General features: G+C 48.1%; 1 pseudogene across 1 annotated transcript in view; it reads right to left on the reverse strand.

Annotated features, from left to right (window-relative positions):
* Positions 1-275: 275 nt before the first annotated feature.
* The window catches only part of LOC147627005 (uncharacterized), a 35,247-nt pseudogene continuing 20,805 nt past the window's right edge, over positions 276-14,717 (reverse strand). Inside the window, exons 9-10 of the transcript XR_015268437.1 lie at positions 539-616; positions 276-385 (exon numbers count right to left, since the gene is read on the reverse strand). The product of XR_015268437.1 is annotated as an uncharacterized LOC147627005 (transcript). The remainder of the gene's footprint in view (positions 386-538; positions 617-14,717) is intronic.

Here is a 14,717-nt window from a genome sequence, read left to right on the forward strand (position 1 = left end):
CTTGTCTCAAGAGGCAACCTTGTTGCGGGATACTGCGGGCAATGAGTCTAGGGTTGAAGCCACAACATGAAGTTTACATTGGTCATGGTCCTCACAAGGCAAATTGGCCTTGAAAATTTCATATGATGTGAAAAATGAGCTCATAAGTTAATAAAAATAATAATAACATGTATGAGAAATGCTATTATTTCATGAACACTAACTATCTTATTATTTATGAGAAATGCTATCATTTCATGCATGCTAACTATCTTACTCATGACATGAAATATGCACAAAACATAAAGTATGTTAGTTCTTCATGTACACATGAAATGATCACTTCATGTCTGCTTGGTCTTCAACTACCTCTGAATAAGAATTGCTCTCCTCATCAAATCTGAACCTGCAAAGACAAATAACAACCAAGATCATATTCTAATCCAAAAAAAAAGATGGCAACAGCGACGGGGGCTGGGGCGGCGGGCGCGGGGGGGGGGGGGGGGGGGGGGGGGGGGGGGGGGCGCTTGGTTTGTGTTGGGTTGGGTTTGGTTGTTACCATTTCCCTGAAGCTGCATTGCAAAATAGTCCAGAGTTTCCATCATAATAGTAACCCAAAGTGCTGTTGTAGTAGTACCTAAAAATGATGGGACTAGTTACATTAGAGTCTTGAAAAATTTCACAAAATAACTTCCGTAAGAAGGAACATAAGACTCTGGTCTAAAAGATTTACACACAAAACAGCAACCAAGGTTTTCAGATAATTGAAGGTATGAACATATCATCTCCCCACCTATATACAGCCTGTACCATCCCCTGGTACAGCTCCGTGAAGTCTTCCCAGCTACGCAGCGTTGGAAGAGGATAGACTCAAGGGTAAGGGGCTGTGTTGATACTTTGCAGAGTTTTGTATGGTTTCCTGAAATAGCCTGTAGGAAACAGAAAACTGGAGTAGTGTACGGCATGGTGCTTAAGTGTGGTACAGTAGGCTGCCTACCAAAGTGTGAATGTAGTGCAAGTTGGCAATCTCCCGATTTGAGCAATTGAGAAAGGACTACATAAGGTTTTCATACTCCGTTCATAAACTCGTGCTTCAAATCAAGGGCCACCCTTCTGTTAGTGCACGTTAGTGCACCTGTCACAACCCGTGTTTTTCTCTGGACAGTATGCAGGTGGGCACGGGGACATGGTGGATAGTGTGAATGGCATTAATTTGGAGTTGCAAAGGAAACCCATGTGTGGACAACCCCAAGTGTGAAGGGGGCAAAGAGATTTTAACTCAAAAGGTTTTAAAAACCTTAAAAAACATTATAATGCCCTTTATGAAAGTAAACGTGGCCCATATGCTATTATTGGGGCCACGTGTGTGCTTTTTCAAAAGGGGGGCTGATGGGCAGAAAAGGGGCGCCTCTCTTATGATGAAAAGGAGCTTTGGCTTGTGGGAAAAGCAAGCAGGCTGGTCGGGCCAAGGGACTGGGCTGCAGCTCTTTCTCTCTCTCTCTCTCTCTCATTACAAGAGCCATTTTCTACACCTCTCACCGGATGATTTTATCACCCGCCCGGCATACATGGATGTACACTTATCACATGGGATACGTTGTGCCATTGGACAGATCCGGACCTCATCACACCAGCTGCGGATTGAGACAGGGCGATATGTGCATCAGATCGTGGATGACCGCAATTGTCAGCTATGCTACCAGGAGGTAGAGACAAAGGAACACTACATTTGCCGATGTACAGTCTATTATGAGATCCGAGGGAGATATCACTGCCTCTTCCGAGAGGGTTTTGGGCCGTTACGCAGGGTCATGGAGTTTGAGGATCAGAGATGCCTCAGATTGTTTCTACTTGAGCTCAGGAGACACAGTGAGACCCTCTTGGCAGACAGGAGGCCGAGCCATGATGTACCTAGACAGAGGACCCTGGCAAATTTCTTTGGCACTAGCACCAGCAACCCAGCCCACACACCTCCTGATACCTCCTCCATTGGGCCATCAGGGCACCGACCACGCTCCCAGGGAGTCACCACTGATAGAGCAGTTATCTTATGTCGTGCTCGTCGGCCACGCCCACCAGGAAGGCGACCACGGCATCCTCACCATCGCCAGATCAGAGCCATTATTGCTCCGCATCGGAGGCGCCTACCTCGCTTCTACGACCTCTCCATTCTAGACACCCCCATGGCGGAGATACTTGATCTAAGGAGAGGACAACAATTCAACTGATCAGCATACATGGATCTATCTGATATACATTTTCCAGTATTCTCCAGTATTTTCTACTCAGTATCATCTCGGAGTCTTGTAGTTTTGTTCTTATAACTGTAGGACAATCAGTTTATTGTACTTTTTAGTCTTGTTCTCTTTGATGAGACACCAACTTCAGATGTACTCTCAGTTTTGGTCTCATAGGCCACCATGGCCTCTTAGAGACGTTAATATATCATTTCATTTCTCTCTCTCTCTCTCTCTCTCTCTCTCTCTCTCGTGAGAAGCGGACAGGTCTGCAGGGAGGGCTGGACGGGCAGATGCAGCAGAGATACGTGCTTTTTCTCCTTGGAGGACTGTCGGGCTGCAGGAAGCACACAGCCGATCTCTCTCTCTCTCTCTCTCTTCGCAAGTCTGGGGGAGGTTCTGGAGACTGAAGACAGGTCTCTTTCTTTCTCTCTCTTCATTGATGTATACCATTCTATACCCCCAGTATGGTACAGGATAGAGCTAGCTAGGTTGCATATCATGATTGTATACTCCATGCATATAGCTTCGCATTCTCCTAGTAGTAGAGCTCCATCACCTCCCCCACTCACTGTACTTATTGCACACCCAGATTCAGCTTTTTTAGTTCAGTACTTTTTCATTTTGTTGGGATGACAGAGGATACCCCACACAGGTACACTGATTTGTCTCATAGGCTGTGTTCGGTCTTTTGGAAGACGTTAATAAAATCTTTCTTTCTTTCTTTCTTTCTTGCTCTTTGGGAGAAAACAAGAGGCTGGCACGCTGCTTTTGGGCGCTTTTCTATGTGTGCAAAAGCTGAGGGCTGAACAGTAGGAGGAGGGCTGAAGCTGCGGCACATGCTCCTTTCTCTCTCTCTCTTGGTGCACAGGAGGGCTGACTGCAGGCGGTCAGGGCTACGTGCTCTTCTCCTAGGTGGCCAGGGGGCTGGTTTTACTGGAAATAAAGGCGGACAGGGGCTGGTTTTTCATGAACATAGACATCATGTCGATGGCGTTCAACTGATGGAACTTTCAGCTTCTCTTTGCTTTGGTTCGGGACTGTTTTGGAAAGGGTTCATGGACTATTTCGTGGCAGTGCATGTGGCTACGAACATGAGCAATTTTGAGACTGCTTTATGGGCTGTTTTTGGTTGGCTGCAAATTCAGCCATGTGCTTGGGTTTCCGGCTGCAAGTACATGTCAATTGAAAGTGTTTCTTGGCATGGGAGTGATGCAAGCTCGCATGGCTGCGTGCTCATGGAGCATATTGTTTTCTTCCTGCTAGAAAGGAACAGAGGGACCTACAATTATGGGCATCTCTATGTTTCCAGATGTTTCATGAGGGAACAGATAACTAGATGTATGCCGATGTTGGCACTATTGTCGAATGGTGCTGTGAATGGTTCTGTATGAAAACAGGACAAAAGTTTCAAAAGGGAAACAGGCCTAAGGGTTTCATACGGAAACAGGTCGTAGGTTTCTCCAGGAAACATGTATTTGGGTTTCTCCAGGAGATAGGTCACATGTAGGCAGCGGTTACAGGAGTGGACACATGTTTGGTACAACCTTGCCACTGATTGGAAGGGAATCCATGACAGAGATGGATAGTACCCTTGGAAGGTAGAGAGGGTTGATACAGGTGTGTCGATTGTATGGTATGCTGTGCTATGATGCGAGTTCTCTTTTGAGAGACAGTTTGGGAGTCGGTATTATGATGCAGAAGCACTAGATGTGTCAGGGTGTGATGTTGTTCATAGGGTGAGAGGCTATGGATGGTTGTGGCAACCTTGATCATGGGAGAAAGCTTCTGTATGCAGACTCAATGTGTGAGAGTCTTTTGATGTGAACAATGGCTAGACTTGTTTGTGGATGCCGAGTGGACAAGAAGCCATGATGCAGAGTCTTTGCAGGTTTCAGGAGTTCTACTGTGACGGCTGAGTTTCCAGCCTTATTGTAATCAAAGCTCTTATAATCAATTAAAGAAATACCGCAAGGGGCGCCATTGCGTTTTGGGGCCAACCGGTGTTCGTGTACTGTTTGCAGGAGCACTCTAGCTCCCCCTGTTTGTTTTCCTTTTCTTGATTCTCAAATGTGTTGAAGTGTTTTGTGTGCGAGTGTTTGTTTCACCGCCAGTCAGAATTCTGAAGGCCGGTTTCAAGGTTCTGTTGCCGGGACATCGTCGACTTTCTCAAGTGGACAAGCCCATGGTTGCTCTGGTCGGGACAATCACCAACTTTCCCAAGGAGGTGAGCTTGTGGTTGTCTCATGAGAGTCGCATCAAAAGCTTCAACATGTGGAAAGTGAAAAGGAAGTGCAGGATTATGTGTCTTTGCCTGTATGAGGTGAAGAGCAAAAGCTAAAGATGAAGCTCAGGAGAAAAGACTCCAAGGACAAGAAGTAGTTAGCCAGGAACAAGAAGCAGTTGAAGTGTTATGGTGCAAAACATGGATTGAAGGCTATGGCTTTCGACAGTTTGTCACTGGTCGTATCTTCACGGAGGCTTCATGGGTTCGGAAGACAGTTTCTTTCTATGTTTAGCAGTGGTGGTCTACTATGCTTCATTAGGGACTTGTGCTTACCACTTGGGTGGAGTGCAAGCAGGTTTTGGGTGCCTGAGGATGTATCAGATGAGGCTCAGACGGAAGCGGAGGAACTTGATGAGGTTCTTATTCCCGAGTAGATACTGGCACATAAGGAAAGAAAGGTACGAGGTAAAGTTTCCCGTCGCTATCTTGTGAAGTTCAAGAACTGTTCACTGATGGATGCGAAGTGGATGGAGGAGGGTGACTTAGCAGATTCACCTAAGGTATTGCAGCTTTATCTTGATGCCTTTGAGTTGGAGCCAACTCTTGCTACGGCTCATTCAGGTTCAGCAGAGCATGGGTATGGAGCATTGCCTGATGCTCAAGAGGGGGGTAGCACCTCTGCTCCCTTGTTATAGAGAGGCTCGGTTGTCATCTAGGAGTCGCTTGGTGACATCTTTGTATTCACCCGAAGGTACTGGAGGCTGACAGTACATCTGCTTATGGGACTTCTAGGATATTGTGTACTAGTCACATGAGATGGTACAGTTGGGTATGGTTCACAGTCGGCCGCACCATGAACTATAACTGCAACTATGGATAACTCTGTCTACACCTATGGTTAACAGAGATGGTTTTTGCCTTTGGAACTAAGGTATGACTGAGGAAGATTGGGACATTGATCTTTGTCATATGGTTATGGCTGTTCTTGACCACAGAATCGGTCAATTGGATATTGAGATGATGCTATTTGTGGAGTTGGTCTCCTTTGGACTGGCATGGTTTGGTTGAGCTCAAAGTTTGCGGCAACCTGAGCTAACACTTCGAGACTCTATGGAGGACATAAGTCTTGCGAGCAGTCCTAGAGTTGGTTTGGTTCATGGATATATGGATCGAACTCTATTTGTGCATGTATGCATACACTTTCTGAGGTATTATTGTATTCTGGTGCCATTGGATCCTGGTACCCCTAAGAATACATTGAGAATACTCTGGATTGTGTCGTGTGAGGCATGTATGTTGGTATGATACATCAAGTACTTTATTATGTTCATGGATGCACCACTGGGTGTGGCTCTTGCGGGATGGCCATGAGCAGAGTGGGTAAAGCATCAAGAGGGACATACGTGGAAAGTACTTAGTGGATGTATTATTTGGATGCATTGAGTGCTTTCAGATGCTCATGTTGTACCATCACTGCGAGATGCCCATGGGCATAAGGCTTGCAAGCAGCCCTTAGACTGTTACTTTAGAGTAGGTAGAGCATTTTGAGGAGCATATTGTTTGCAAATGCATATTTGTCATGCATATGTGTGCCATATGTAGAATGATGCATGGTTTTGTTTTTGGCTAACAAAGGTTACATGTTTCCACTTGGTTTTAGACTTCTGCTCCAGGTTCTAGAGGAACAAGCAAGAGTTGTTTTGTCAATTTCACGTGACGGTGTGACCTTATTGTGCAGGATGATTGTTTCATCACCCAGATGCAGTTGAGGGCCATAGCTTTTGTCATATGGGGAGTCTTTGCTCATAAGATGCCTTACTGTGCCATTGAGTGCAATCGAGGACCCTTGCTATTTTTCAAGAGGGGGGTATGTCACGACCCTGTGTTTTTCTCTCGATAGTATGCAGGTGGGCACGGGGACATGGTGGACAGTGTGAATGGCATCAGTTTGGAGTTGCAAAGGAAACCCATGTGTGGACAACCCCAAGTGTGAAGGGGGCAAAGAGATTTCAACTCAAAAGGTTTTAAAAACCTTTAAAAACATTATAATGCCCTTTATGAAAGTAAGCGTGGCCCGTATGCTATTATTGGGGCCACGTGTGTGCTTTTTCAAAAGGGGGGCTGATGGGCAGAAAAGGGGCGCCTCTCTTATGATGAAAAGGAGCTTTGGCTTGTGGGAAAAGCAGGCAGGCTGGTCGGGCCAGGGGACTGGGCTGCAGCTCTCTCTCTCTCTCTCTCTCTCTCTCTCTCTGGTGAGAAGCGGACAGGTCTGCAGGGAGGGATGGACGGGCAGATGCAGCAGAGATACGTGCTTTTTCTCCTTGGAGGACTGTCGGGCTGCAGGAAGCGCACAGCCGATCTCTCTCTCTCTCTCTCTCTCTCTCTCTCTCTCTCTCTCTCTCTTCGCAAGTCTGGGGGAGGTTTTGGAGACTAAAGACACGTATCTTTCTTTCTCTCTCTTGCTCTTTGGGAGAAAACAGGAGGCTGGCAGGCTGCTTTTGGGCGCTTTTCTATGTGTGCAAAAGCCGAGGGCTGAAGCTGCGGCACATGCTCCTTTCTCTCTCTCTCTCGCTTGGTGCACAGGAGGGCTGGACTGCAGGCGCTCAGGGCTGCGTGCTCCTCTCCTAGGTGGCCAGGGGGCTGGTTTCACTGGACATAAAGGCGGATAGGGGCTGGTTTTTCATGAACATAGACATCATGTCGATGGCGTTCAACTGATGGAACTTTCAGCTTCTCTTTGCTTTGGTTCGGGATTGTTTTGGAAAGGGTTTATGGACTATTTCGTGGCAGTGCATGTGGCTACGAACATGAGCAAATTTGAGACTTTTTATGGGCTGTTTTTGGTTGGCTGCAAATTCAGCTATGTGCTTGGATTTCCGGCTGCAAGTATAGGTCAATTGAAAGTGTTTCTTAGCATGGGAGTGATGCAAGCTCACATGGCTGCGTGCTCATGGAGCAGATTGTTTTCTTCCTGCTAGAAAGGAACAGAGGGACCTACAGTTATCTCTATGTTTCTAGAGGTTTCATGGGGGAATAGGTAACTAGATGTATGCCCATGTTGGCACTATTGTCGAATGGTGCTGTGAATGGTTCTGTATGAAAATAGGACAAAAGATTCAAAGGGAGACAGGCCTAAGGGTTTCATGCGGAAACAGGTCGTAGGTTTCTCGAGGAAACATGTATTTGGGTTTCTCCAGGAGATAGGTCACATGCAGGCAATGGTTACAGGAGTGGACACATGTTTAGTACAACCTTGCCACTAATTGAAAGGGAATCCATGACAGAGATGGATAGTACCCTTGCAAGGTAGAGAGGGTTGGTACAGGTGTGGTTATTGTATGGTGTGCTGTGCTGTGATGCGAGTTCTCTTTTGCGAGACAGTTTGGGAGTCTGTATTATGATGCAGAAGCATTGGATGTGTCACGGTGTGATGCTGTTCATAGGGTGAGAGGCTATGGATGGTTGTGGCAACCCTGATCATGGGAGAAAGCTTCTGTATGCAGACTCAATGTGTGAGTCTTTTGATGTGAACAATGGCTGGACTTGTTTGTGGATGCCGAGTGGACAAGAAGCCATGATGCAGAGTCTTTGCAGGTTTCAGGAGTTCTACTGTGACGGCTGAGTTTCCAGCCTTATTGTAATCAAAGCTCTTATAATCAATTATAGAAATACCGCAAGGTGCGCCACTGCGTTTTGGGCCAACCGGTGTCCGTGTACTGTTTGCAGGAGCACTCTAGCTCCCCCTGTTTGTTTTCCTTTTCTTGATCCTCAAAGGTGTTGAAGTGTTTTGTGTGCGAGTGTTTGTTTCACCGCCCGTCAGATTTTTGAAGGCTGGTTTCAACACCTTGGCACATACTGCTCACCAAAGCCGTGGTGCTTAGCTATGAAAAGCAAGAAACCATTTCAAGGCCAAGCATCACACATGTAGTTTTTCCCCTTCTATTTGTTGTTGATGTTGTTCTCATGATGAAAAATCGATGGCCATTCTGGAACAGTTTTGTAGGCTGATGGTCAATATGAAACCTTGCAAGTGCTACCCCAGTAAAAAGTAGTGTTGCCACCTTTAAATACCCAGTATTTAAGTATCCTCTACTCAGAGATGGCAACAACTGGCCGTGCATAGGCTGATGGTGGGCATACAATCAGGTTAGCATACATCAGACTAAGATCAAGAGTTGAGCTCATGAAGAGACTATTTGGGCATTCTTTGTGCTTCAAGCTTATGGACGAGTTCCATAAGATGGACTAGCATGGTTGAGGACTTGTTGTCAACACCAAGAGCCATTAGGCTGTTAGAAGTCATCTCCTGTCTATTTGTATACACCAGGGCCTCTGTTGTGGGTGTGCCCGCCCGTATATCATTTTTCCACACTCCCCGTATTTTTTCCCTATTTTTCCCATTTTTTTCTAGTGGCTGGAGGGCTGCCAGTTGATGCCAGGAGCACTCTGAAGCTGGCCGACTGCATCTGTATTAGTCGTGGGCTGTAGGAGTGCTGGCCGACTTGTTCTGTCCAGGCGTGGGGCATCAGATGCTGGCCGACTGCTATATTCAGCAGTCGTGGGATTTTGTCCAATCGTGGGCCTCTTCTAGAGCTGGCCGACTGCCCTCATGGGCTTGTATATATTGCCCCCCATCCTCCTCCACTTTCTCATTCAGTATCTCCGGGATCTTGTGTATAGAGAAGAGTTTACACACATCTCTCTGTGTTTCTTGTGCTGATTATTTTCTGCAGTCTACTTGCTCTTGTCTACCCAAGTTTGGATATCATTTCCGCTGCATATTCTGACATGGTATCAGAGCCTAGGCTCTAGGAGATCTTGGGTGTTTTTCTGAGCAAGAGGGGGAGCAACAGGTTGCTGATCGGTGGACTGTTTCGGGCTGAACGGGAAGTGAAGGTGCAAGAGGAAGGCGGGCAGAGGGGCTGGACAGCCACTTGCATATTTTCTGATTTTCAGATTTTTCCCACCCACCCACCCTTTCAGGTTACTCTCCGAGATGGCGGATTTACTCGAGATGGCAGAGAAGCACGTGAAGATTCCGACTCTCCCCACGTTCCCAGTGGATCGGCAGTTGGACGGGTCCAATTATGGCATCTGGAAGGTCATGATGGAGTCAGTTCTGGAGTCATATGATCTTGCTGATTTTATTATCAAAGGGGTGCCAAGGCCGGAAGCTGAGGAAGGGGAGTTATTATCGACGAGGAAGGACCGAGAGGCACAGGCACAAATGTGGGACCGTGTCAACGCCAGGGTCCGGTCATTTATATTCCTCAATTGCACACCACAGGTGATCAACCATGTGAAGCACATGACGTTGACGAGAGGCATATGGGAGCACTTGGCTTCTTTGTACAACAGGGTGTCACCCATGAAGCGGATATCCTTGGAAGTGCAGATGCGGGTTATGAACCCTGCAAAGTCTTCGACGATGCGGGAACACATTAACAAGCTGCAGGCCCTTCAGCAGGAAGTCCTTCAAGCTGGGAAAGAGATATCGTCCGAAGATATGGCCATCACGTTACTTTCCCACTTGCCTGGTCAGTATTCCGCTTTCTATTCCTCGTTGATCACAAGTGGCAGGCTCAGCACCATTACTTGGGAGGAGCTTGTGCCAATGGTCTTGGACCAGGAGGAACGTTTCACAAACCCTCCTCATGGCGGAGGTTCGGAGGCCTTAACTGGCCAACGGTCGAAAGGCCGTAATACCAACAAGGGCAAAGGGAAGGCTTCACCAGGTAAGTCTTCCGAGAAGAAGCCTGATTCAGAACGAGAGAAGCTGAAGGCCGAAAGATCGTGTAATGATTGTGGCGAGAAAGGCCACTACTGGAGGAAGTGCCCTAAGTGGACAGGGAAGAGTGCTGAGTCCTCAGTCTCAGCTGCGAAGACTCCGGCATTTGTACACTTGGAGATGGTGGACTCCGATAATTCATCATCTTCGAGCGAGGAGGCAGTTGGCTTCACCGCGAAGGATACCCGGGAATGGATTCTCGACAGTGGTGCTTCCAGGCACATGACTCCATCCCGTGACTTCTTTCTGGATCTGAAACGGCAGTCAGGTCGTATCTTTATTGGCGATAACTCCACTATTCCGATTCATAGTGAGGGCCGGATGGAGATCATTCCCGACGGCAAGGGGGGCAAGCATGCTTCCCGTGTTCTTTATGTCCTTGCTCTGGGCTTTCATCTTTTGTCAGTGCATGAGGTATGCAAGACTGGCTTTCGGGTGGAATTTGAGGAGCATTCAGTTGCTCTAAGGGACCGTGAGACAGGCAAAGTTGTTTGGGAAGGCGGTGTGGAGAACGGCATCTACAAGCTCTCTGCACTCTCCTCACTGACAGGCTCTCAGGTCGGAGATTGGTGGCACTTTCGTTTTGGCCACTTAAATGTGGATGCTTTGCGGCGCGCCTTCCGGGACCAGATGGTGGTTGGCTTGCCAGATGTTGGTAGTAGGCAAGGACGCTGCAGTTCTTGCATACGTGGTAAGCAGCACAAGGAATCCTTTCCGAAGCAGGCTCCCAGGCGGGCTTCGAAACCTTTGGAGTTGATTCACACTGACTTGTGTGGACCACAGCAGATACCATCCTTGGGAGGATCTCTCTACTTCATGCTGCTTGTTGATGATTGTACCAGATTCACGTGGGTCTACTTTCTTTCACAGAAGGACCAGGCTTTTGCTCGGTTCAAGGATTGGCACGTGATGGTGGAGAAAGAGTCTGGATTTCAGGTCAAGACTCTCAGGGCTGACAAAGGAGGGGAATTCTCCTCGACTGTATTCTTTCGGTTTTGTGCAGATCATGGCATCAAGAGGGAATTGGCCAATACCGGATCGCCTTCGAAGAATGGAGTTGTTGAACGTAAGAACAGGACTGTGGTGGAGATGGCGAGGACTATGCTGGAGCATCGTGATCTTCCTCGTCCACTTTGGGGTGAGGCTGTGGCAACAGCTGTCCATACCATTAACCGCTCTCCGACGACTTCTGTACCCCATATGACTCCATTTGAGGCATATTTTGGCAGGAAACCCGATGTCTCGCACTTCCGTGTCTTTGGGAGTGACGCGTATGTACATATTCCGAAGAAGCAGAGGGGGAAGCTTGACTCCAAGTCCCGCAAGCTGGTATTTGTGGGGTATAACTCTCTTTCCAAGGGATACAGGTTGTATGATCCAGAGAGGAACGAGATTGTTGTCAGCCGGGATGTGGTCTTTGACGAGCATGTTCCAGCATCCACTGTCGAGGAGCCGCCACTTCTTGGAGATCCAGAGTCTGATGATGATTCCCAGTCTACCACTCCAGTTGATCCACCTCAGTCATCACAGGAGGTTGAGCCCGCAGCTGGAGTTGAGCCCCCGCGACCACAGGAGGCTCCACGATCTGTTCGAGTACCTAGGTGGTTGATGGACACCCTTCGGGAGTCAGGTGTCACGGAGCTACCCTCCGAGTGGACCACAGAGGACGGCCCTCGAAGATCACATTGAGTTCGAGATAAAAGCAACACGGCGGAGCTTCTTCAGGTGAACTATGCTCTTATGTCTCGTATCATGCGGGATAAAGAGCCCACTTCCGTCAAGGAAGCCCTTTCACAGGATACTTGGAGGGAAGCCATGCAGGTGGAACTTGACGCCATCGAGAAGAACAACACTTGGGAGTTGGTACCGAGGCCGTCGAAGCGGTCAGTCATTGGTGTCAAATGGGTCTTTAAGACCAAGTACGCGGCTGATGGGTCGGTGGACAAACACAAAGCCAGGCTCGTGGCTAAGGGTTATGCTCAGCGGCCAGGCATCGACTACGAGGATACCTTTGCACCGACAGCGCGGATGACCACGATTCGGACCGTTCTTGCCCTTGCTTCTTCTCAGAGGTGGCCCGTGTACCAGATGGATGTAAAATCGGCGTTCCTTAATGGTGACCTGCAGGAGGAGGTGTACGTTGAGCAGCCTCCAGGCTTTATTGTTCCAGGATCGGAAGGGATGGTTTACAGGTTACGTAAGGCCTTGTATGGTCTTAAGCAGGCTCCGAGGGCTTGGAATCAGAAGATTGATTCCTTCTTTATTCGGACTGGATTCCAGAGATCGGTTGCAGATCCGAACCTGTATCTCTTTCGGGAACGCGGCATGGTCACACTCATCATCCTTTATGTGGATGATCTCATTCTCACCGGCGGTCATGTGGAGCACATTGGAGTGACGAAGGCTGCCTTGTCAAAGGAGTTTGAGATGACCGTCTTAGGCTTACTCCACTTCTTCTTGGGATTGGAGATCTGGCAGACCCAGAGGGGGTTTTTCGTCTCTCAGCAGCGGTATGTTCATGAGTTGCTTGAGGCCTTTGGGATGGAGAACTGCAAGCCTATTACTTCGCCGATGGACCCGAACACAAAGTTAACCGTTACAGATCCTTGTGAGCCAGTTTTGATGCCTCGCAGTACCGGAAGTTGGTTGGTTCATTGATCTGGTTGCTGAACACCAGATTGGACTTGAGCTTCTCCGTGGGGCTGTTGAGCTCTTTTATGCAGACGCCATTGAAGACTCATTGGGACGCAGGATTGCGGATCTTGCGGTATCTGCAGAGTACGAAGGATTTGGGACTCTTTTACACAGGAGGGAATGAAGTCAAGCTCCAAGGTTGGAGTGACTCAGATTGGGGAGGAGATCCAGACACGAGGAGATCTACTTCAGGATACACTTTTACCCTCGGCTCAGGAGCGGTTTCTTGGAGCAGCAAGAAGCAGCCAACTATTGCCCTTTCTTCGACAGAGGCAGAGTATCGGGCTGCTTGTGGTGCTGCTTGTGAGGTTGTATGGCTGCGGAGGCTGCTAGGCGAGATGGGGTTTCCACAGAGGGAGCCCACAGTCATCCAGTGTGATAACCAGAGTTGTATAGCTATTGCTCGGAACCCGGTTTTCCATGCCCGGACCAAGCATATAGAGATACAGTATCACTTTGTTCGTGAGAAGATCTTGGCGGGTGACATCTTGCTACTTTATTGTTCGACGGAGGACAATGCGGCGGACCTCTTCACGAAGTCTCTACCTCAGGCTACGCTCAGGCGGCACTCCAGCTCCCTGGGATTGGTTACACAGCCAGGAGCTGAGAGGGGGTGTTAGAAGTCATCTCCTGTCTATTTGTATACACCAAGGCCTCTGTTGTGGGTGTGCCCGCCCGTATATCATTTTTCCACACTCCCTGTATTTTTTCCCTATTTTTCCCATTTTTTTCTAGTGGCTGGAGGGCTGCCAGTTGATGCCAGGAGCACTCTGAAGCTGGCCGACTGCATCTGTATCAGTCGTGGGCTGTAGGAGTGCTGGCCGACTTGTTCTGTCCAGGCGTGGGGCATCAGATGCTGGCTGACTGCTATATTCAGCAGTCGTGGGATTTTGTCCAGTCGTGGGCCTCTTCTAGAGCTGGCCGACTGCCCTCATGGGCTTGTATATATTGCCCCCCATCCTCCTCCACTTTCTCATTCAGTATCTCCGGGATCTTGTGTATAGAGAAGAGTTTACACACATCTCTCTGTGTTTCTTGTGCTGATTATTTTCTGCAGTCTACTTGCTCTTGTCTACCCAAGTTTGGATATCATTTCCGCTGCATATTCTGACAAGGCTACTAGGCTGGGGATATTGATCCGTGCCCATAACCAGAATATGGTACCATGGGATACTAGCTGAACGAAATGGGAAACTGTTCCATGGTGCATTCTTGCATTGCATCTATGCGTGTAAGGTTTTAAACCTGTTTTCATATGAACTGTTTTGTTGCATGCATGAATTGTGCGTGTAGTTCATCCGTTGGAGATGCCCTCTTGTGAACCATGCAAATGAAACTGTCTTCTGACCTCGCTTGTGGGATGTGGATAGGTGGTACGTATACTACTTTATTCTATGGTACTCATTTTTCTGTTTTGCAGGTCCACAATTTAATAAGTGTGTCCGCCCAAGTTATGAGTGAGTTTGGGCATCCACACTTCATTAAAGTTCGGGCAGACAATTCATAAAGAGGTTGGACCAGTTTCCACTGCCGGTCAGCCAAGCACATATTCAAGCGCCCTTTTCAGCATGTTATGAGCTTTTGGGCGGCCTCCCACATGTCAACAGGAAGGATGGTTTGGATGGGTGGCCCAATAGGCACCCTCCACTCATCCTCTTCATGTTAAGAAAGCTCATCTTCCCTCTCTCTTCTCTCTCTAGAAGTGGGCACCATCCATATGGAGACTTCTCTTTTCACTTTTGCACACACACTTAAGGGAAAAGCTGATTTTCTTCTCTTTCATGATTCCCAT

This window comes from Cibotium barometz, chromosome 21, assembly GCF_041138505.1.
Source record: "Cibotium barometz isolate CiBa-2024 chromosome 21, ASM4113850v1, whole genome shotgun sequence".
Lineage (NCBI taxonomy): Eukaryota > Viridiplantae > Streptophyta > Polypodiopsida > Cyatheales > Cibotiaceae > Cibotium > Cibotium barometz.